Source organism: Callithrix jacchus, chromosome 1 (genome assembly GCF_049354715.1).
Source record: "Callithrix jacchus isolate 240 chromosome 1, calJac240_pri, whole genome shotgun sequence".
Lineage (NCBI taxonomy): Eukaryota > Metazoa > Chordata > Mammalia > Primates > Cebidae > Callithrix > Callithrix jacchus.
Genome location: NC_133502.1, coordinates 67,765,179 through 67,787,684, shown reverse-complemented (window position 1 = coordinate 67,787,684; position 22,506 = coordinate 67,765,179). Strand labels below are relative to the sequence as shown.

General features: G+C 41.7%; 1 long non-coding RNA gene across 1 annotated transcript in view; it reads right to left on the bottom strand.

The window, feature by feature from the left end:
* LOC103791597 (uncharacterized) overlaps positions 1–16,749 on the bottom strand; it is a 72,692-nt gene extending 55,943 nt beyond the window's left edge. Inside the window, exons 1-2 of the long non-coding RNA XR_008480224.2 lie at positions 16,583–16,749; positions 16,000–16,061 (exon numbers count right to left, since the gene is read on the bottom strand). This is a non-coding gene — a long non-coding RNA (uncharacterized LOC103791597). The remainder of the gene's footprint in view (positions 1–15,999; positions 16,062–16,582) is intronic.
* Between the last annotated feature and the right edge of the window lie 5,757 nt (positions 16,750–22,506).

The following is a 22,506-nucleotide window of genomic DNA, read 5'->3' as shown; positions in this document are numbered from 1 at the left end:
TCAGAAAAAAAATTGCAAAAAGTTTAAGAAAAGTTAAGTCAGTAAGTGTACTGAATTCCATCTGTCTTGGAAGAAGGCCCACCCCTGGGAATAGAGGAAGTGCCGCAAGAGTAGCTAGACACTTAAGTGACCCTGGAAGGAAGGCCATTTTGTCCATGATGAAACTGTTTCTCCTTTTCAAATCTCCAGTCCCATATCTGCTAAGTATTACGAATTCAATGTGCTCCAGATACAGAAGGAAGTTCAGTCTAGCAGGCAAAACACAATAGCTAAAAAGGGTGGCTGCAGTCATTGCTGTTGTTCAGTATTGTGGCTGCCTCAGGCGAGGCTTGGAAGTCTAGGCAGATGGACACTTTACACTACAGAAATGTCTACCTGCAGGCAGTCACGCTACTGGAGTGCAAGACCAGGACTGGTGGGGTCAAAGGTGGGTTTGTAAGAACAAAACTAAGCCCCAAGGCCAGGTGCAGTGGCTCATGCCTGTCATCCCAGCACTTTGGGAGACCAAGGCGGGTGATCACCTGAGGTCAGGATTTTGAGACCAGCCTGGCCAACATGGTGAAATCTGTCTCTACTAAAAATACAAAAATTAGCTGAGCATGGTGGCACGTGCCTGTAATCCCAGCTACGCAGAAGGTTGAGGCTGGAGAACTGCTTGAACCCAGGTAGTGGAGGTTGCAGTGAGCTGAGATCATGCCATTGCACTCCAGCCTGGGTAACAAGAGTGAAACTCCATCTCAAAAAAAGAAAATAAAATAAAATTAAGCACCAGCAGATCTGCCATAGTGCTCCATTTAACAGAGGCCTCACAGGACCTCTGAGCTGATTATTTCCAGGTGAGGCCTCATATACTTACAGTGATGCACTAAGAGGACTAAAAGAAGGTGACTCTCATCATACAGCTTTGAACATGCTTCCCATTACCAGATTGTTCATCTGTCTTGCATTATAAATTAAGGTATTTACAATCCTACAATTATTTTATGAGCAGCACAATTACATTGCATTATATTTTTCTTTGATTTAAAAGCCCCAAGGTTTTAGAGACATTTTTAATGTACCACATTTAAAACTAGCCCTGTTATAGTATTTCTTTATTTTTTGAAGTTACTGGACTTTATTTTTTTACAATAGTTTTATATTTACAGAAAAATTAAAGCTGGGCACTGTGGCTCACACCTGTAATCCCACTACTTTGGGAGGCCGATAAGGGTGGATCTCCTGAGGTCAGGAGTTTGAGACCAACTTGGCCAACGTTACTAAAAATACAAAAAATTAGTTGGGTGTGGTGATGCATGGCTGTAATCCCAGTTACTAGGGAGGCTGAGGCAGGAGAAGAGCTTGAACCCAGGAGGCAGAGGTTGCAGTGAGCTGTGATAGTGCCACTACACTCCAGCCTGGGCTATAGTGTGAGACTTCATCTCAAAAAAAAGTAGGAAGGAAGGAAGGAAGAAGGAAGGAAGGAAGGAAGGAAGGAAGGAAGGAAGGAAGGAAGGAAGGAAGGAAGGAAAGAAGGAAAAATTGAGCGGATAGTACAGAGTTCCAATGTTCTCCCCTCATCCCCTCCCTGCTCCCAGCACACAGTTTCCCCTATTATTCATATTTTGTGTTAGTGTAGTGTATTTATTTTTTTACAATTGATGAACCAATATTGGTACATGATTGGTACCAATTATTGGACTTTACCAACTAAAGTCCATAGTTTACATTTGGGTTCACTCTTGGTGTTGTACAGTTCTACAGGTTTTGACAAAAGTATAAGGTCATGTATTCACCATCATGGTGTCATACAGAGTAGTTTTGTTGCTCTAAAAATCCCCCATGGGTCACCTATTCACTCTTCCCCTTCTTCACTCCCCTTGGCAACATGGATCTTTTTACTGTCTCTATAGTTTTGCTTTTTCCAGTATATCATATAGTTGGAATCATGCAGTATATAGTCTTCTCATATTGGCTTCTTTCATTTGGAAATACTCATTTAAGGTTCTTTTTTGGCTAGATAGTTCATTCCTTTTTATCATTGATTACTATAACATTGTCTGCATATACCACAGTTTGTTTATCCACTTACCCATTGAAAGACAACTGGTTGCTTCTAATTTTCAGCAATTGTGAACAAAGCTGCCATAAATGTTTGTGCACAGGTTTTTGCATGGACATAAATTTTCAGTTCAATTGGGTAAATACCAAGGAGCATGACTGGGAGATCACATGGTAAGACTATGTTTAGCTTTGTAAGAAACTATCAAGCTGTTTTCCAAAGTGGCTGTGCCATTTTGCACTCCCACAAGCGTGAATGAGAGTTCCTGTTGCTCCACATCCTTGTCAGCACTTGGCATTGTCAGTGTTCTGGATTTTGGCCATTCTAATACGTATGTAGTGGTAACCCATTGTTGTTTTAACTTGCAATTTTCTAATGCTATATAATGTGGAGCACATTTTTATATGCTTATTTGTCATCTGTATATCTTCTTTCAGGCGGTCTCTGTTCAGATCTTTGTCCACTTTCTAATGGGACTGTTTGCTTTCTTATTGTTGAGTTTTGAAATTTTTTTATGTTTTGGACACAAGTCCTTTATCAGATATGTATTTTGCAGATATTTTGTCTTGGTCTATGACTTGTGTTTTCATTCACTTAATGTTTATTTAATATACTAAGAGCCTAAAAAATTGCAAGTGGCTTAGGTTTCCCTTGACCTCTGAGAAAGTAGAGATGAGATAGGTGATGCAAATAAAAATTTCTGGACCTGTTTAGCCATGAGATGTAGCAGCTCCTAGCCTCTCAGACCATTAGTCCTTGCGGAACAAGGAAGAAGAGAGAAATAGTCATATAACCTTACTGTATGCCAAACACAAAGCATTTTACATATATTATTCCATAGCTACCTTAAGTAGTAAATTGTGCTGGGGTGGCTCATGCCTGTAGTTTCAGCACTTTGGGAAGCCAAGGCGGTTGGATCACAAGGTCAGGAGTTTGAGACCAGCCTGGCCAGCATGGTGAAACCCCGTCTCTACTAAAAATACAAAAAATTAGCCAGGCATGGTGGTGTGTGGCTGTAGTCCCAGCTACTCGGGAGGCTGAGGCCGGAGAACTGCTTGAAACCGGAAAACGGAAGTTGCAGTGAGCCAGGATGGCGCCACTGCGCTCCAGCCTGGCAATTGAGGGAGACCCTGTTTAAAAAAAAAAAAAGTAAATTGCATCATTTAGATAGGAAGAAATCCATCAAACCTGTTAAGTATCAAACAAGTGAAACTATCCAAGGTCTCATACCTATGATATGGCAGAATTGGGACTCAACTCCACAATGAACACCACCGGGCCAAATACAAAACTACCCTGTCTCAAAGCAGGTCCCACCGGGGATGGAGGAAAGCGCAGTCTACCGCAGGCGGAGGGTGCTGGAGTGGGGCTTACTCTGTGCCAATGTTGAGATCTCAGGGGCTCTGCTTGTGGGTGGAAGAACTCCTCCCAGTAAGATGGATCCAGAAAGTCCTCTTTGATTTCAAACAAGATCTCAATAAACAGTGGGGATATAGGGAATGGAGTCTAATTTTCGCGGCTCAAGAAATAGGCAAAAATTAAGCAGGTTGTTAAGGCTTTAAATAAGCAGGCTGAAGCCCAGCACAAGGCTTTGACAGAGCTAGGGAACTGGAGCAAAAATGAAGCAAGCTCAGTCACTGCCATACCAGCAACGTGGTGGGAGTTTGAGAGAACCCATCACTGAGGAAGTGAGAGAGGCTGGGCCTACCACAGGAACCCCAGCTACGGAGAGCAAGGCCCACTCCTGCACTGCTGATTTGTGGGTCTGAGTCTGTCTTATCAAGGCAAGATGAAGGTCTGCACATGGTTAAAGTTTCCTGTTAAACGTCCTCGGAGCCTGCCATGGAAGGGAACAGTAAAAAAACTTCAAGGAAAGCAGAGACCACAGAGTCTCAAGCATAAGCCGGGACTTGGGGGAGAAAAGCGAAGAAAACAATTATCAGAAGTGAGCACCAAGCTCAGCACTGTTTGATGCCTGTTCTCAGTGCTGAGCTAGGGAAGGCTGAAACTCCCCTGACTTTAAGACCCATCCCAGAGATGAGCTTGGGACTTAGCTTAAAGGTGGGGCCAGGTGGGGCCAGGTGGGGGCTAGTGACAGAAACAAGGCTGTAGTAAATGAAGAGCACACCTGTGCCAGACTGGCAGCTGGAACTGTAAAGGGAGGAAGACTTTGTCATAGACTTTGCAGACCAGATAAATTCTGCAAACTGAAATTCCAAACCCCTTTAAGATTCAGGTGCACTGACTGTTGACAATAGCAAAGACCTGGAACCAACCCAAATACCCATCAATGATAGACTGGACAAGGAAAATGTGTCACATATGCACCATGGAATACTACGAAGCCATAAAAAAACGATGAGTTCGTGTCCTTTGTAGGGACATGGATAAATCTGAAAACCATCATTCTTAGCAAACTGACAAAAGAACAGAAAGCCAAACACTGCACGTTATCGCTTATAGGCGGGTGTTGAACAATGAGAACACATGGGCACAGGGAGGGGAACATCACACATTGGGGTCTGCTGGAGGGTGGGGGCTAGGGGAGGGACAGCGCGGGGTAGGGAGGTTGGGGAGGGATAACACTGGGAGAAATGCCTGATGTAGGTGATGGGGGGATGGGGACAGCAAACCACCATGGCATGTGTGTACCTATGCAACAATCCTGCAAGATCTGCACATGTACCCCAGAACTTAAAGTACAATTTTAAAAAAAGATTCAGGTGCCCGGTGTTTAATGCAATAGCAATGTCCCTAAAAAGCAATATATAAATCACATTTTTGTAAATTGATGGTTTGAGTGACCCAGGGGAATTTGCTGCTTAAAGGAAATTATTATTTTTGTAAATTTGGTTTCGACTCATTGAATTTTCTTAAATAGAGCATTCTTTTAATCGAATTTTCTTCTATCAGAGAGTGAGACATATATTTCTGGTGCGTAAAAAAAAGTAATACAGCGGGGCATGGTGTTACATGCCTGTAGTCCTAGCCACTCAGGAAGCTGAGGTGGTAGGATTGCTTGAGCACAAGAGTTTGAGGCTGCAGTGAGCTATGATCATAGCACTGTACTCCAGTCTGGTGTCAGAGCAAGGCCCTGTCTCTGAAAAAGAAAATAATTAAAAGTAATGGATGCTACTAGTACATCTTGAATTTAGTAAGGTTTAAATTGTATTCCTTACAATATATTCATTAAATTTAAAACTGTGGTCTAAACCAGTGGTTCTTACATTGACTGTACACAGAATTAAACTGGAAGTTTAAAAAATACTGATTCCTGAGCCCCACCACTTCAGCTTCGGATTCACTGGGAAACATAGGAAGGTACCAGGGGCTCCCCAACAGGAGCCTATAACTTAGAAGCCTTTGTGCAGCCATAGACCTTGACAGTAGAATGAGGTTAACCCAGAGACGGTCTCACTGCCACCAACCTAGTACTTCCCTCCCCTAGTACCCATGGAAAATAGATTTCCAGCTTACACTGAGCACAGTGATCTCATGATGATGGCGGGGGGGGGGGCACTGGCCAAATAAGGTGGGGGTTCTCTAAAGCCAAGAGGTGACAACCACTCTCCAGGCTGATGTGAGACCAGACCCTGGTTATAGCAGCTCCATTGGCTCTAAACCAGGCTTTCAGGTACAAGGCAGGGTGTATCACTGTCCCTGGGGGGCCTGTGAACTTCATGAAGAATTCTAGCAACATGATTTTATATCTACTTGTATCATACCTAAAAATTAGTAGAAGAAAACTGAATATGGTCTTGTGATAAACAGAATAATATCGGCCCATCCTGCAGTGACGTCCACATCCTACTCCTTGACACTGTGAATATGTTAGGTCACATGGGAAAAACAGATGGTTGCTAATCTACTGATTAACTGACTGACTGATGGGAAAATTATCCTGGCTTATCTGGGGGCACCTGAAGTAACCACAAGAATCCTTAAAAGCTGAATAAAGAGGCAGCAGAGACATCAAGAGAGATAACAGCTTGAGAAGGACTCAGCTCCGCATTGCCAGGGAAGTGGGGCCATGAGCCAAGGGATGTGGACAGCCTTTAGAAGTTGGAAAAGGTGGCCAGGCCCGGTGGCTCCCATCTGTAATCGCAGCACTTTGGGAGGCCAAGGCAGGTGGATCACCTGAGGTCAGGAGTTCAAGACCAGCCTGGCCAACATGGCGAAACCTCATCTCTACTAAAAAATGTATAAAAAATTAGCTGGGCATGGTGGCGGCACCTGTAATCCCAGCTATTCGGGAGGCTGAGGCAGGGAGAATTACTTGAACCTAGGAGGCAGAGGTTTCAGTGAGCCAAGATTGCGCCACTGCACTCCAGCCTGGAGACAGAGCAAGATACCACCTCAAAAAAAAAAGTTGAAAAGGAAAGATGCTCTACTCTACAGCTACCAAGGGACACACATTGCTGCTGACACCTTGATTTTAGCCCGGTAAGACCCACGTTAGACTTCTGACCTCCAGAACTGTAAGATAATCAATTTGCATTGTTTTAAACCACTAAATTTCTAGCAATTTTTTTTTGATAGCAGAAACAGGAGAGTAAAACCCATGACTAAGTTCTCAAATTTTGTTTTTCATTAGAAGGCAAGAAAAGGAAAGTAGAACTTAAAAGTCTGACAGATTCCCCTTTTTAGAAAAATACTGGGGACTTGCAGGCTGACAGATTCCCCAATATTTTACTTTTCTTCTCTTTAATAGACGAAGAAGATTGTATATCTAAGGTGATTGGGCTCATTTTTCAGTCCAAATTTTTAGCACAGTATGAAAGCATTATGGTAAGGTCCAGAATTCATATTTAAAAAATCTCCCTAGGCATCTTTAATATGCAGCCACGTTTGCACACAACTGGTCTACAATTTAAATTCTAACCAACATAATTACAAGGTGGTTGCATTGCTAGAGAATGAGTACTGATGGGTTATCATTAATCTGGGAGGACAGAACTCAGGTGATATACACAGAGATGGGGCCTGGTGATGTAACATTTTATCTGTGACCTGCAGATGGAATAGCCAGCATGCCAATTCAATGTGAATGTGGCACCAAATGGAAAACAGGTGGAGGAGGGCATTTTAATTCATTAATGAGTGTTGTTAGGATGGAGGGTTTATTGATTCTGAGGACAGGTGACAGCAGGCTGAGGAGGTGCCAGCAGAGTTGCTGGGAGTTGAATGCAATTCAGAGAAGGCAAATGCAGAATAATATACCGTCTGTAACAGGGAAGGACACAGCACAACAACTGGCAGGGCTGGGGAAGACCTTGTAACATTAGAAAAGGGTCTGGAGACAAGGTCAGTCTCAGATTAGAGTGGGTGTTAGGGGGAGCGAGTGGATGCCAGAGGGCCACTTGGCCTGGGCCTCTTATTCACATATGTCCTGAAATTTAGGCTCCTGACATCTCTTGGTATCTGATAAGGTGTTTGTTAATGTAAAAACCTGCAAAACATGCCAGTTTATAACTCCGTTTTTGCAACGTTTCCTTTGTTAATGTATGGGGAGCCTGAAAACATGAGGCTAGTGGCCTAGATGTCTCAACTTCAAAAGTATATGTTGGCTCACGGGACTCATTCAGCCCTGCAGTTTATGAAGCAATCCTAAGTGGACCCCCAAAGGATATTTTTGGAAGGATACCCCAAGAACAGTGAGGGTCTCTAGTGAGCTGGGTCGGGAGAATTGGAATCTCTGCAGAGAGGAAAAGAGATTTGCCTTTTTTTTTTTTCCTAAATACAATTTTAATAGACCCTTTTTTTTGTTTTCCTCTTTTCCTCCCAGAGTCATACATGCAGTTAATCAAATGTCAAACAGCAAGTCTTGTTATAAAAAAAACAGTTGTCCCTTAGTCTCTCCTCCCCACTTTCTACACTTTCACCTTTTAGATAATTCTTTTGGTATTCACTTCCAGGTCTCTACATTAACATGCTTGAAATGCTGTTCCTTGATTTTTCAATTATAGCTATTACCTGATTTTTCTCCAGGGTAGAAAATTAGGAATTGGTGTCTTTCCTCCTGCTGTCCCAGTGGGACACACTCATCCTTCCCCATTTCCCATCCTTCCAACGGAGTTATGTTGTAATGCATGCTGGTAAGGTGATGTTCAATGTATGTGTTACAGCAATAGTCACAGCTAAGCCATACAGTAAGCTATGACCACTTTCCCTTTCCCGAACACCTTTTTTTTTTCTTTCACTTTGGGATAGGGTCTTGCTCTGTCACGCAGCCCAGATAATTTTGTTTGTTTGTCTGTTTTTTGGGGTTTTCTTTTTGAGACAGGATTTCACCTTGTTGCCCAAGCTGGTCTTGAACTCCTGGTCTCAAGCAATTCACCCACCTCTGCCTCCCAAAGTTCTGGTATTACAGGCATGAGCTACTGCGCCTGGCCTCATGCACACCTTTTTTTGTTGCTCCTGGAGCTAATAACTGTTTTGGTTTTTGTTTGCTTCATTTTCTACGTACAGTATTGATTTGCTATTTGTCTACCTCTGCTGTCAAGGCATTCAGAATTTTCAGATGTTCTAATAATTTCACCAGTCTCCTAAAAAAAAAAAATCTCTCCCATAGCCTTATAGCATGCTCTAACCTGCACCTGAGACACAGCTCTCATTTTGGAATCTCCCTTCACCATCATCACAGAGATTCTCTTGTCTCATTCCTGGTTGAACTTTTGAGTCCTCTTTCTTAGTTTCTTATTTTGACGTTTGGCGACTTCCTAAGGCAGGGGCATGGGATATAAATTCTCAAGAACTTGGATGTCAGAAAATGTTTGTTTTTACTCTAGTCTGACACTTGATGGATTCTTTGGGCCAAGTGTAGAATTCTAGAGTATAAACAATTTTTCTTGAGAATTCTGAAAGCCATTGCCATCTGGCCTTCTGTTGCTTTTGAGAAGTCTGATGCCATTCTGATTTGTCATCCTTTAGGTAGGACTTGTTTGCTCCTCTTCTTTGAAAGCCTGTAGCATCTGTTCTTTGTCCTCACTGTTTTGAGATATCACACTGGTGTGCCTTAGTGTGGGTCTATTCTCTTTCTGCTGGCATTTGGTAGCCCTTTCATTCAAAAAATGCATGCTTGTTAGTTGTGGGAAATTATTTCTTTAATGACTTTCTCTCCTCTGGTTTCTCTGTTCACTCTTTTTAGAACTCCTATTTACAATATTAAACCTTCTGTTTTCCTGATTTTCTTTTCTTTTTTTGAGACAGAGTCTTGCTCTGTCACCCAGGCTGCAGTGTCTGCCTCCCGGGTCAAGTGATTCTCATGCCTCAGCCTCTAAAGTAGCTGGAATTAGAGGTGCCTGCCACCATGCCCAGCTATGTTTTCCTGATTTTCTTATATTGCCTTTCATTTGTCTACTTCTTTCTCTTTTGCTCTAATTTCAGAGATTTGCTTTTCTTCATTTTCTAACTCTTACTGATTTTAAATTTTTTAATCATATTTCTAATTTCCAAGAGGTCATATGTGTTCCCTGAATGTTCCTTTTACTAGCATTATATTCTTTTTTGATAGTTGTGTATCTTACCTCTGAGGATATTAATCAGAGGATATTTGACATTTTCTTCACCCTGTACAGTCTCTCTTTCCTTGAAGTTGCTTTTTCCTATTCCTCTTGGTCTCTGTATTTCATGTGAGAGGTTTTCCTCAGTGTCTGTTAAACTTTGATTACCTGTTAGTATTTAAGATCAGAGCTAAAAAGCTGAGAAGAGATTTTGAACCAGTTAGGCGTTGTTGTCCAGAGGCTCCATGACATGCTCTGGCTGGGTTATTTGGCTGAAGGACCCACACAATAGTGCCTTTAAATTTTTACTCTTGTGGAGATCAAATTCCCCTTAGAAGACTCTTCCAGGCTCATGCTCAAAGGATATAATTCTGGCAACCAGTATCATGGGAGGTCACTGGGGAAAGAGCAGTGGGTCTTAGTGTCTGTCCACTTAATTTCTCAGTTTCCAACACAGCCCTCAACTCTGCTCAGTGTCCTATTGGTAGACCTTCTGTTCTAGACTTTGTGGTGGGGATAGGCTACTGGCCTGGTGTAGACAGGGGAGGGACCTGGGAGTCAAAGTGCTTCCTAAACAGACTTTGAACCACTCCTGGTTTCAGGATACCCCACCCCACTTCCAGTTACCTGGCGCTGCCAAGTCCTGAGCCCTTGTGGGATTCTGGTTGTTTCTCAAATTTCATCACTGCTGACTTACGATTCAGTTTTCCTATGTCTGTTGTATCATTGGCCACACTTCTTTCAGGCTTTCAAAATGTTGCTATGGGGAGTTGAAAAAAAATGTTGCTATCATTTCTTCTGTTTTTATCAGAAGGAAGAAAAAGGAGACTGTGTGTGTGTGTGTGTGTGTGTGTGTGTGTGCGTGTGTGTGTTCTGTTCTCCATCTTTACCTGGAAGTTGGGAGATTTACTTATCACTCTTTAATTTTTTTCTGTTGTTTTATTGTTGAATCAATGTTTTCGTTACAAACTATTAATTACTGAGGATTGTTTTACTTTTTAAGATAATCCAATTCATTTTTATCAAAGCAGCTATGAGAGTATCGCATGTAAAACTGCAAAATAATGATCAGCCTTTAAAGCTCTGAGTGTTTCCCAAGTGCTGAGCTCTGTCATACCTGCATGTATGTGCATGTGTATTTACGAAGGAGATAGCTGTGGCCAACGTGGAGAAGGTAATGTACCCACAAACGATGACACAAGACCAATAAAAAATAACACACCTATAAGCAGGAAATGAAGTAGGTCACAATGAGTCATCATCCGTTGTGTGAAATTCTCAGGTTATTGTTACCTCAGCCCAGAGAAGAGTTTTCAGTTCAGTTGGACACGAGCTATCCCACTCATAATGAATCTGCTGAAGCCATTAGTTGTTTCCCAATTTTTTTATTGTACATCCTTATAACAAAAACATTTCAGCATACCCTCAGATATATAAATATATTTATTTACAGGTTATACATGTCATATTGATATCAGTATAATACTCAGTATAATACTAACATACAAATATGTAGAGATTTTTTAAAGGATGCAATAGAAAATAAAATTAGAAGTTCTAATCTTTTTATTCAGTACCTCAGTGTCTTACACACCAAGGAACTTTCCACCATGATGAGTATCTGAACACTTATAAAGGTTTTCAAAAGACTCCTACTCAGACCCTACCTAGGCGTTCTGAATCAGAACTTCTGAGGGTAGGGCCCTAGACAGACAGCCAAATGCCTAGGCAGATAAAAAGGGGAGAATCTCCCACCCTCCCCACAAGTGTTTACATCAGATGCTCTTGTGCAGGTGAAGGAACATGCCCAGGGCCTTGTCTGAACATGCCCACATGAGCCCTGGGGAGCAGGGTGAAGCCACAGGCAAGGGGAGGAGCCCTGGTATTCAGTCTGTGAGGTGGGATCCTGTTAGCAGCACTCCAACTCCCTTTGCTGAGTTTTTTTTCTTTTTTTTTTTTTGGTTTTCCCTTTTCACCCAATAAAATCCTTCTCTATTCACCTTTCAATGTGAATAGAGTGTCCACGTGCCTAAATTTTCTTGGTCATGTGAAAAGAACCTGGTTTTAGCTGAATCAGGAGCAAAATTCTGAAACATTAGCACAGACATTTTGAAAAAGTTTCCTTGCTGATTCCCATATGCACCTCTGGTTTAAAAATACAGTTCTAAAGATGTAAGAATTAGAACCCTTAAAACACTGGACATAGTAGTCAAATAGCTACTAAATGCAAAGAGCAGGCAATTAACACTGGGAAATACAGTTCAGTAGAATATCGGGATCATCACATGCCTCAAAAAACATTGTGTCCTCCTTCTCCCAACTCCGTAGTTTTCTTCCTCTGTCTCTGTCCTTTCCTTTCAATTTTATTTATTAATTATTAATAATTTTTGAAATGGGGGTCTCTCTAAGTTGCCCAGGCTGCTCTCAAATGATTCTCCAGCCTCAGCCTCCTAAAGTGCTGGGATCACAAGCATGAGCCAATGTGCCTGGCCTCCCCTCAATTTTTTTTTTTTTTTTTTTTTTAGATGGCGTTTTGCTCTTGTTGCCCAGGCTGGAGTGCAATGGCACGATCTTGGCTCGCCACAGCCTCTGCCTCCCAGGTTCAAATGATTCTCCTGCCTCAGCCTCTTGAGTAGCTGGGATTATAGGCATGCACCACCATGCCAAGCTAGTTTTGTATTTTTAGTAGAGACAGTGTTTCTCCATGTTGGTCAGGCTAGTCTGGAATTCCCGACTTCAAGTGATCCACCCACTTCAGCCTCCCAAAGTGCTGGGATTACAGGCATGAGCCACCACGCCCAGCATGCCTCAATTTTAATATAACTTGACCTTTACTATTATATGCATAGATATTCATTATAGAAAATATAGATAAACAAAAAAGAAGAAAACAAAAATGAACTTATAATTCTACCATTCCAAAATAATGAAAATGTTTATTTATAGCCTTCAAGATATTTATGCAAACATATATTTAAAAGGGAATCGGCCAGGCTTAGTGGCTCACGTGTGTAATCCCAGCATTTTGGGAGGTAGAGTGGATCACCTGAGATCAGGAGTTTGAGACCAGCCTGCTCAACAGGGTGAAACCCCATCTCTTCTAAAAATACAAAAATTAGCAGAACATGGTGGCAGGAACCTGTAATCCCAGCTGCTCAGGAGGCTGAAGCAGAAGAATTGCTTAAACCTGGGAGGAGGAGGTTGTAGTAAGTTGAGATCATGCCATTGCACTCCATCCTGGGTGACAAGAGCAAAACTTCGTCTCAATAAATAAATAAATAAACAAATAAAAATAAAAAATAAAAGGCAATCATACTATACATGCCATTTTTAACCTGAATTTTTTCACTGTGTAATTATATATTTTTTCTGAGATAATAAGAGTGAAAGCTCTGACAGAGCAAGGAACAGTAGTAGCAAGAGAGCTGATCAACAAAAAGCAGGCGATGAGATCAAGCTGCCCCACTAACCTGCTGAACTACAATCCTCTCCCTCATATTCTCTTCCCTCCACCTTCTGATCCTCCCTGACTTCATGTCTCTCCCTTTGTTTGCCTTCTACATGCTCTTTCCCTTTCTCTTTTCCACAACCTTCTACCCTCAATTCTCTCTACTAAAGCAACCAAGGCCTTCAGGACAAGGGTTAATATTTAATAGAATTAAACTTCCTGCTAATTTGACAAGAGATGAATAATCAGGAGCTGGAGCAACAGCTGCACCCTCCTCTGCATTAGGGATTTTCTGAGCAAGCCCAGGCAAGAGCCCTCTGTTCTTTTTTTTTTTCTTTTTAGAGACAGAGTTTCGCTCTTGTTGCCCAGGCTGGAGTGCTATGGTGCTATCTTGGCTCACTGCAACCTCTGCCTCCTAGGTTCAAGCAATTCTCCTGCCTCGGCGTCCCAACTAGCTGGGATTATAGGCATGCACCACCATGCCCAGCTAATTTTGTATTTTTAGTAGAGATGGAGGTTCACCATGTTAGTCAGGCTGGTCTAGAATTTCTGACCTCAAGTGGTCTGCCTGCCTCAGCCTCCCAAAGTGCTGAGATTATAGACGTGAGCCACCCTGCCCAGCCTGAGTCCTCTTCTGTTGATGACTATCTGTTGTCTCCACTCAGGAGCCCAAATTAAAGTTTCTTATTTGCCTTAGAAGCAAGGTGTGCCCAGAGACAGCCGGGGTACCCAGATTGTCAGAGAAGAGCCATGTCAAGAAGATTGTGTTTCTGGAATTGGAACCAAGGGAGATAGAGCTATGGTTGACACAAGATGAGGACTGAGGAGGCAGACATGAAAATTCAAAACAAACCAGCTGCAGTGCTTCCCCACTGGTGTTACAAAACCAGTCACAGAAAACCAGTTCCTCTTGCTTCAGGTGGGAAGAATCTGCCACATGCCAGTTAACCCAACCCTACTGACAAACACATTTCCACTGCAGTTATTAATCCACTGGTAGTGAGGAAAGTTTTCTGAACTTTGAAAACTTCACTGGGCTGGCTGAAAGAAAGCAAGTACTTTCTACTACACTAAAGCCAAATTGTGTTTACCAGAGGCTGTGGGAAATTACCATTTTCATTAAATGTAAATCATTGCTCTCAAACCAACTAGTTCTTGGGGATGAAATTGTCACTGGCTTTATTAACTAGGAAAGGATACATTATCCAGCTCTCTAAAGGCACGCTGCTGTGGAAGATTCTAGAAAATGAGTGGAAAGTGACTCATTCTCCACCCTCATCCCCAAAACCAAAACTCCCCCATGCAGCAAAATACCCCCTGCAGCAGCAGTAGTTTGTGGATTATCCTCAGAGTGGGGGTGTAGCACGTAGGCCGCTAGATGCTGCAGGGGGCGGCAATTAAATGCTTCACCAGGGGTGTTAGTCACAGTGGGTGGGACCTTCCCTGTCATCCTGCAGAAATGGGAGCCAGAGAAGCCAAAGAGAAGGAGGCTCCACCCCCTATAACCTCTTTCTTTTCCCAGCAGCAAGTACTTTATAAGCAGCACTTAGCATATATACAAGGTCAGAAAGGAGGTGAAAAATAGGGGAAGATGTTTTGACATAAATATTTCCAGAAAGGATCTGTTAAGGAGGAGCATCTCTGTCTTATGGCAGAGTTGAAACTTAAAAAGAAAAAAATATTCATGTGAGAAAAACTAGAACATTTTTTCCTCCCCCTCACCCTGAGAAACAAATCTTGACTTGTAGTGGCACCTGAAGTTTTACCATTAGTGACTCATTCCTTCGTGAGTTGCAGGAGACTTGGCATTTAAGAGATCTGTATTGAAATGCAAATACTTATGAGACCTGCCAATAATTTTCACTAGCACCAGCATCTTTGAGATGACCTTTCAAATACAGACTCCTGGCACATACAAGTATACATCATCCCCCTAGTCGTCACCACAACCATGACCTTCAGCCAATAGGCGGGTTCTCCAGTTCTCTGGCTTCTGATGGGAGCTTGATATAGCTAACTTTAGTTCTTGCTTTTGCAGATTAGAAAATGATTTCCACTGTGGTGACAATTTGGCTACCTTAATCAGAACTGACCCTTAATAGTTAAGGATGAAAGCAATGGAATACTGGAAGTAGTTGGGTTTGTAAAATGTTAGCATGTCAAAAGGGAGGATGGCTATACAGGAGTCAACACTGCCGCCTTCCTCCACTGAATCCATGGCCCCTTCCTATATTGTGTCTCGTTCTTTTCTCCCTGGTTTCTCTACAATTACATTCTCTTTCTCCTTTTTCTCCTACCCCTCAAGACACAGATATATTCAGAATGCAATTGTATCTGTCTTCTATGCACTTAATCATTTAGTACTTTCTTTACACAACATAGTGAGAAATACAATTCTAAGCCCTGACTGAATGGAACCTTTCTTGGACAAAGGATCCTCAGAGGAAGCTTGGAAGCAGAATTCATGGCTACCTCCTCCCTTGATAAAAGTCATTAGGTTTCCTTCTCTAAGGTCTAAACAGAAACCAGCCCTTTAAACAGACTGCTAGCTTGTCTTCCTAAACATGGAACAGAAACAAGATAAGATTAATGGTTCCTTCATCACCCTCCAAGACCTCTGCTTCCTCTATTCCCTTTTTCTTCAATGCTTGCCTTATCTTATGTGAAATGCAGATTTTTGGGGTACTAATTAAAGTCTCACAGATACATTCTCATTGGTCTCACTGCTGCCCCTCCCTCATTCCTTTTAAAGAAAAATGAATAAATACTAAACCTCCTGAGAATCTCTTTGGAAAAAAGAGGCACAGATGCTTCTGTGACTCATGTTTTTTTCCCGGCACACCCTCAAGCTGGCTCAAAACCTGGATGATTTGAATCTTATGCTTCAATCACTCATTTTGGTTTTCAATAGGCTTAATATTTTACTTGAGAATAGAGTCGTGTCAGTGAGCTGACCTTTTTTTACTCAATGGGCTTAGCAGCTATGACAGTGGAAAAAAGGTCCTTACCTTTGTTTCATGATGTTAAGAGTGAAGGAATCATTGGTAGATGCTGAGAACCACAGGGCCACCTAGAGAGTGTCAGAGGGTAATAAGGGTGAGTTGAGGGTTTGAAAAAACAAGACCAGATCTCTTAAGAAAGAGCATCTCTAGCTCATGGCAGAGTTGAAAAAAGATCCCTGCCCCCCCACCCCAGATTGCCAAAAAAGCAAGTTAAAATCAGCCCTGACCAGTGAGCCCTGGTTAACAGTCCACCCTAGGGTAGCAGCAAAGACCCCACAGGTTGCTTCCCACTCACACTCTCCATAAGATTTCCTCAGGTGGGGAGGGCACATGGAGCCCAGGGTTATCTTGCAGAGTTGGGACAACCATAATGTGCCTCTCCTGCCTGTTGGTCTTTTTTTCCCTACTTCAATACATACAGGTGAAATCAAATGAAAATTGATACCAAAGACCCCACAAAGGATAAAGAAGCCACTACAAGCCAAGAAAGCAGAGTGTGTGGACAGAAGAAGTGGGGAAGTCACTCCAGATTCTCTGGGTGGCTAGGTGTAGTTTGGAAGACAAAGTTACTGGCATTTTCAAGCTTCACCTGGCCAAGTCCTCTTCTTCCCTAGGTGGGGATGCCTCCATGAGCTCCAACAGGCAGCCTGACCTACCTCCCAGCTCTGCTTAGCTGCTGGGCACCCCGTGGAATGGAGAAGGTGAAGCCCATAATGAACACACAGCCCTGGGCACTTACTTCCCCCGACCAAAGAGGCACTCCTCTCCTGGGCCTAGACCTCTTCCGGCGACCAGCATGTGACAGAGCCACAACCTCCGGTCCCTGTGTCAGCCATCTGCAGTTCCTCCTTTTCCCTTTCCTCTCTCCCCTGATAAACAATGACCGTTGACGGTCCCACTAGCTACAGGTTTTGATGCCAAGATTAGCTTTGGTCAAGATGATAATCTCCATCCTCCAAAACAATGACCAAAATGTTTTATTTTATGGCTAGGAACTTTACTTTCTTTCATATGGAATATTTAATATATTTTCACTGTGCTCGTTTTTGTTCTGTGTGGTGATAGTTAACAGCAAAATTGATACTACCCAAGAAATAAGCAAGGAACTTCTTGAGAACATGAGGAACTAAGCATGCAGTTGAACGTAGAGCCCCAAAAAAGAACTTCTTCTATATTTGATTCCTTCTCTGATTTGTGTAATCTCCTCCTCACACACACAAAAAAATCAACGAATTGTGTAACCCAGTTTCTCAAGTATCATAACAAATTGCCTATTCCCTGTTCCACCCTTGCCACACATAGAATTTTTTTTTTTTTTTGAGATGGGGTCTCACTTATTGCCCAGGCTGGAGCGTGATTTTGACTCACTGCAACCTCTGACTCCCGGGTTCAAGTGATTCTCCTGTCTTAGCCCTCTTGAGTATCTGGGACTACAGTGCGAGCCACCATGCCTGGCTAATTTTTTGTATTTTTAGTAGGATGGGGTTTAACCATGTTGGCTGGGCTGGTCTTGAACTTTCGACCTCAGGTGATCCGCCCACCTTGGCCTCCCAAAGTGCTGGGATTACAGGTGTGAGCCACCATGCCCAGCCCACACATAGAATTCTTAATAAATTAAAGCACATAGCATCTATTGCTTTAAGCAGGTAGCCTCTGCAGCCATTTGCCAAAGACTGGGAAAATTCCCATTTGTATAAATCCCAGGTGCCAATACTTGCAGCTTTCTCTTCTATAAGTTAAAGTCTAAAAACTAGAATTTCAGAACAGTGAAGGAAAATGTGAATATTACAACATATAATATTTAGGCAACCATATAGTCTCACACACACAAAAAAGGACAAAACCCAGATGATGTTGTTTTAAATGTAAAAATAAAAGAATAAAAGTAATAGAGAAAAAGATGGTTTTCTTAAAAATAGTTTTTGGAGTAAGGAGGAACTTTCTAAGTATTACATAAAACCAAAAAACCATAAAAAAAGTCTGATAGATTGAACGATATAAATTTTTTTAGCTTCCAGAAACAAAGCCAAAAAAAGACAAAAGACAAAATGAGAAAAATGTGTTGACAGCTCTTATCACAAACGTATAATTTCCTTCAGATAAAAAGAACTCCCAACTTAATACTGTAAGAAAAAGATCAAAAATCCAATAGAAAAAAAATGGTTGGGAAAATGATATCAGTAGATAGTTTACAAAAAAAAGGAAATAGAGGTGCCTCATAAGCATGTAAGAAGATGTTTTATAAGTTAACTTAAATAATTCAATTTTACTATAGTTAAATACAATTTAAATTTAAATTACATTGATACATCATTCTTTGCCTATCAGATTAACAGCTTGCAAAACGTTTTATGACATACTTCGTGGGCAAGGCTCTGGGAAAACAAGCATCTTACCCGTTGCTAGTGAATGTAAACTGGTACCATCTCACCAGAAGTCAATTTAAACAGTATCTTTTATTTTGCAAATGTTAATAGTATTTTGTATCTTTACTATTTTTTATTTTACAAATGCAAATAGTAATGTCTCTATTACTTTTACTCATGAGATATGACGAAGTTTGCTGGAGGCATCCAAAAAATTTTCCACTCTTCAGAGAGTTGCAGGAAGAGATAATTTCTCTCTTCCTTATACAGATGAGGTCTGGAACTGCCACCACCATCTTGTCAGGCAGCCTGAGCACAAATCCCTGCCTCAGAGGTGGGAGGGCCACGTAGATGGCCAGAGCCAGGCGCCCCAGCCTATGTTTGGCCTTCCCATGCTGTAGGCCAATACATTTCCTATGTTTAAGGCAGTTGGATTTAGATTTTCTGTTTCTTGCTGTTGAATGCATCTTAAGCAACATAGTTTTAACCTGTTTATGTTTGTTTATTTTATGTGTCAACATGGCTAGGCTACGGTACCCAGTTATTCAGTCAAACACTAACCTAGGTGTTACTAGTGAGATTTGTAGTTGTGATAATATCTACTTAAAATGACTTGAAGTAGATTATCTCTGCTAATCTGGGTGGGCTTCATCCAATCAACTGAAAGTTCTTCAGAGAAAAACAAGTTTCCTTGAGGAAGAAAAAATTCCACCTGCAGACTGCAACATCAGCTCTTGCTCAAGAGTTTCCAGCCTGCTGGCCTGTCCTACAGTTTCAGACTTGCCTAGCCAGTCCTCACAGTCACATAAGTCGACTCCTCTCATAAATCTCTTGCTCTCCTTCTCTGTGTATGTATGTATATATGCACATATGTAAATGTATTTATATACTGGCCCTTTTCTCTGGTCTAACCCTTATTAATGTACCTCTTTTTTCCTTTACGATACCTCAATTTGGGATTATATACTTTGCATTTATTATGTATATCCCAATATTCACAGTCAGACTATAGGCTTTATGCACATATGTGAGTAATTCCAAAAGTAGAATTTCTGGTCAAAAATTATACACACTTGGAAGATGAAAAATATTGCTAAATTACTATTTTTAGAGGTTGCACCAATTATACTCTTACTAGAAATAGTCTTCATGTCTTTAGTATTACTGTATGTTCCTGGCACAAAGTAGGGGTTCAATACATTTGATGGAATTATAGGAAGAGAAGCACAAATTAAAGCAAAAAGACATAAAGGTATGCTACATTAGGAAGTTTTTTGTTTGACTAAGCCACTTTTTTAGTTCTCCTTTCCTCTACAGGTGACATGAAAATTTGGAGTAATTCATAGTCTGGTACTCATACAGCAGCAGCAGGCAGAACTCTCAGTTTGGGGTAAGCCCTCGGTTTGAACACAAATTCTGTGACATTCAAGTTTTCCAACCTTGGGCAGATCCTTAGCCTCTATCATCCTCAGCTTCCACATCTTTGTGGAAATGAAGCTGATGACCTTCTAGACTGGAGTGAAGGTCAGGAGATAAATACATAAAGCACCTGGTCCATTATGCAGTGTGGACATAGGGATTATAATAAGATCCTTCCTACAAATCTGGGAACAGAAAGCAACAATGCGCTCTAAAAACAGTGTATATTGAGCACATAAAGCACCTGAGCAGAGATCTGAGTGACCATGAAGAGATCAGCAGGATACCAACCAGGTTGACGTTGGTAAAACACCTAAAGGAGGCTATGACAAATAGAAGGGGACTGTCACACCCAAAGCCTAGAAAAGCAGAGTCAGAGACAAAGTGAGGCTGTGCCCCTGAAGGCATGTCCCATCAGGCCCTCAAATTTAGCCCAAAAGTTCATTTCAATCATGAGAACACATCCATCTGGCTACCTGAACTTAATGCTGTTCTACTTTTGAATTACATAAATAGCTCTTTTTGTTCAGATTCCACATTGACCAAAACCTTTCTGATAGTTTGGGCTCCTCTATGGACTGTCCACAGGGAATTTTCTCTGGTCAGGCCCACCTGGCCAGCCAACTCTCCCGACCCAGCATCCCACTCAAACACCTGTGTTCTCTTTCATTTTAGAGGTTAGGCAGTACAATCCGACCCAGATGGGGGAGGAAATTGCAATCATGTTTTTGTCTAATTCACAGCTCTAATTAGGGGATAAAAGAAAAATAGAGCATGAGAAGAAATTGTCCAAAAGCTGGAAATTTTGTAAAAGTACCCATCCCTATGGGGAAGGCACCTCTGTGAACTTTGCCTCTACAGTTAAGCTGATGTCATATCAACTGCTAGGAAGACAGGGCAAGCACTTTGTATTGTATTTATTTATTTACTTATACCCAGCTTATTCCTTAAAGGACTTAAGGCAAGCAGTCTTTAAGGGCCATCTTCCCTGACTACTGACAAAACTAAGTGAGAAAAATAACTTTGTTGGCAGGGCACAGTGGCTCACGCCTGTAATCCCAGTTCTTTGGAAGGCTAAGACGGGCAGATAACGAGGTCAGGAGGTTGAGACCAGCCTGACCAACATGGTGAAACCCCATCTCTACTAAAAATACAAAAAAATTAGCCAGGCATGGTGGCATGCACATGTAATCCCAGCTACTTGGGAGGCCAAGGCAGGAGAATCTCTTGAACTTAGGACGAAGAAGTTGCAGTGAGCCAAGATCTCGCCACTGCACTCTAGCCTGGCCAGGCCAGTAAGAGCGAGACTCTGTCTCAAAAAAAGAAAATGGTTTGTTCAGAATCACGTACTTTTTATTTAAAAGTCCAGAGACCAAACCATGACTTTCTTAGTCTAGGTACAAAACTCTTGCCAAAGAACCAGACTGAAGATCAGAAAAGAGTCCATTTGCTATAAACAGAATGCTGAATTCAGAAGACTTAAGGATGATTTTAGGTTAGGATTGAAGTTTGTGACCTGTAATTCAGCTTTTATGCTTTTGTAATCTCCTTACTCTAATCTTTTGAATTCTTTTAGATTTTTATTTATTGTAAAATAGAAGACTTTTGATTTCAACCATTCCATTGAGCTAACCCTTCCATGAAAACAACTGTAACAGATGGACTAATATATAGTACAACATTTGAAGGCATTGGAGGGCAACTGAGGCAGGCAATACCTAAGAGAAGGGAGGCACATCAAAATGATCTCTATATTCACCCTGACCCAACGCACAAGTGAGGGAATAGAGTAAGTGGCAGTTCCATTAGGCTGAAGAGACAGATTAGAGTTCAAAGCTGTTCAAGTGGTTGCAACTTGGTAAAATCTCAAGGAAGAGAGAGTTGCAGATAAATAAACCCAAAAGGCTATATGCAATCTCCCCTTGAGATGTTTGCAAACTCCTAAGCTGAGAAGCACAGGCAGTACTGCAGGAGAACCAAAAGAAAAGCAGCAGCTGGGAGGCTGGAGAGCTGGGCAAAGATTTTTGCAGCAGCATGGTACTGAAGAGATAGAAAAGCAAAGCCCACCAAGGTGAACAGGTGAAACACATCCCAAACTCTTGGTTGAGACCCCCAGAAAGACCTGTGAATAGCTACTGCACTTTAGGCTGGGCAACATAGTGAGACCCCATCTCTTAAAGCTGAAAACCAGTAAGTTAAAACAATAGAAGACAAAAAAAGAATAATAAAAATATTTTATTCTCTCCCCTCAAAAGCAAGAAAGGAGAAATAAAGAACAGAAATAGAAACAAGTTGACAAGATAATAGAATTAAACATAAATATTTCAATAATTACATTAAATGTTAATGGATTAGTACCCCAACTAGAAGATCAGAATTACTTTTAGACAAAAAAGAAAAATATATATTCTGTTCACAAGAGACTCAGGTTGGGCGAGGTGGCTCATGCCTGTAATCCCAGCACTTTAGGACACCAACATGGGTAGATCACTTGAGGCCAGGAGTTCAAGACCAGCCTGGCCAACATGGCAAAACCCTGTCTCTACCAAAAATACAAAAATTAGCCAGGCATGGTGGCGCATGTCTGTAATTCCAGCTACTCGGGAAGCTGAGGCAGGAGAATTGCTCGAGCCAGGAGGCAGAGATTGTAGTGAGCCAAGATGGAGTCACTGCACTCTAGTCTGGGGGACAGAACAAGACTGTCTCAAAAAAAAAAAGAGACAGAGAG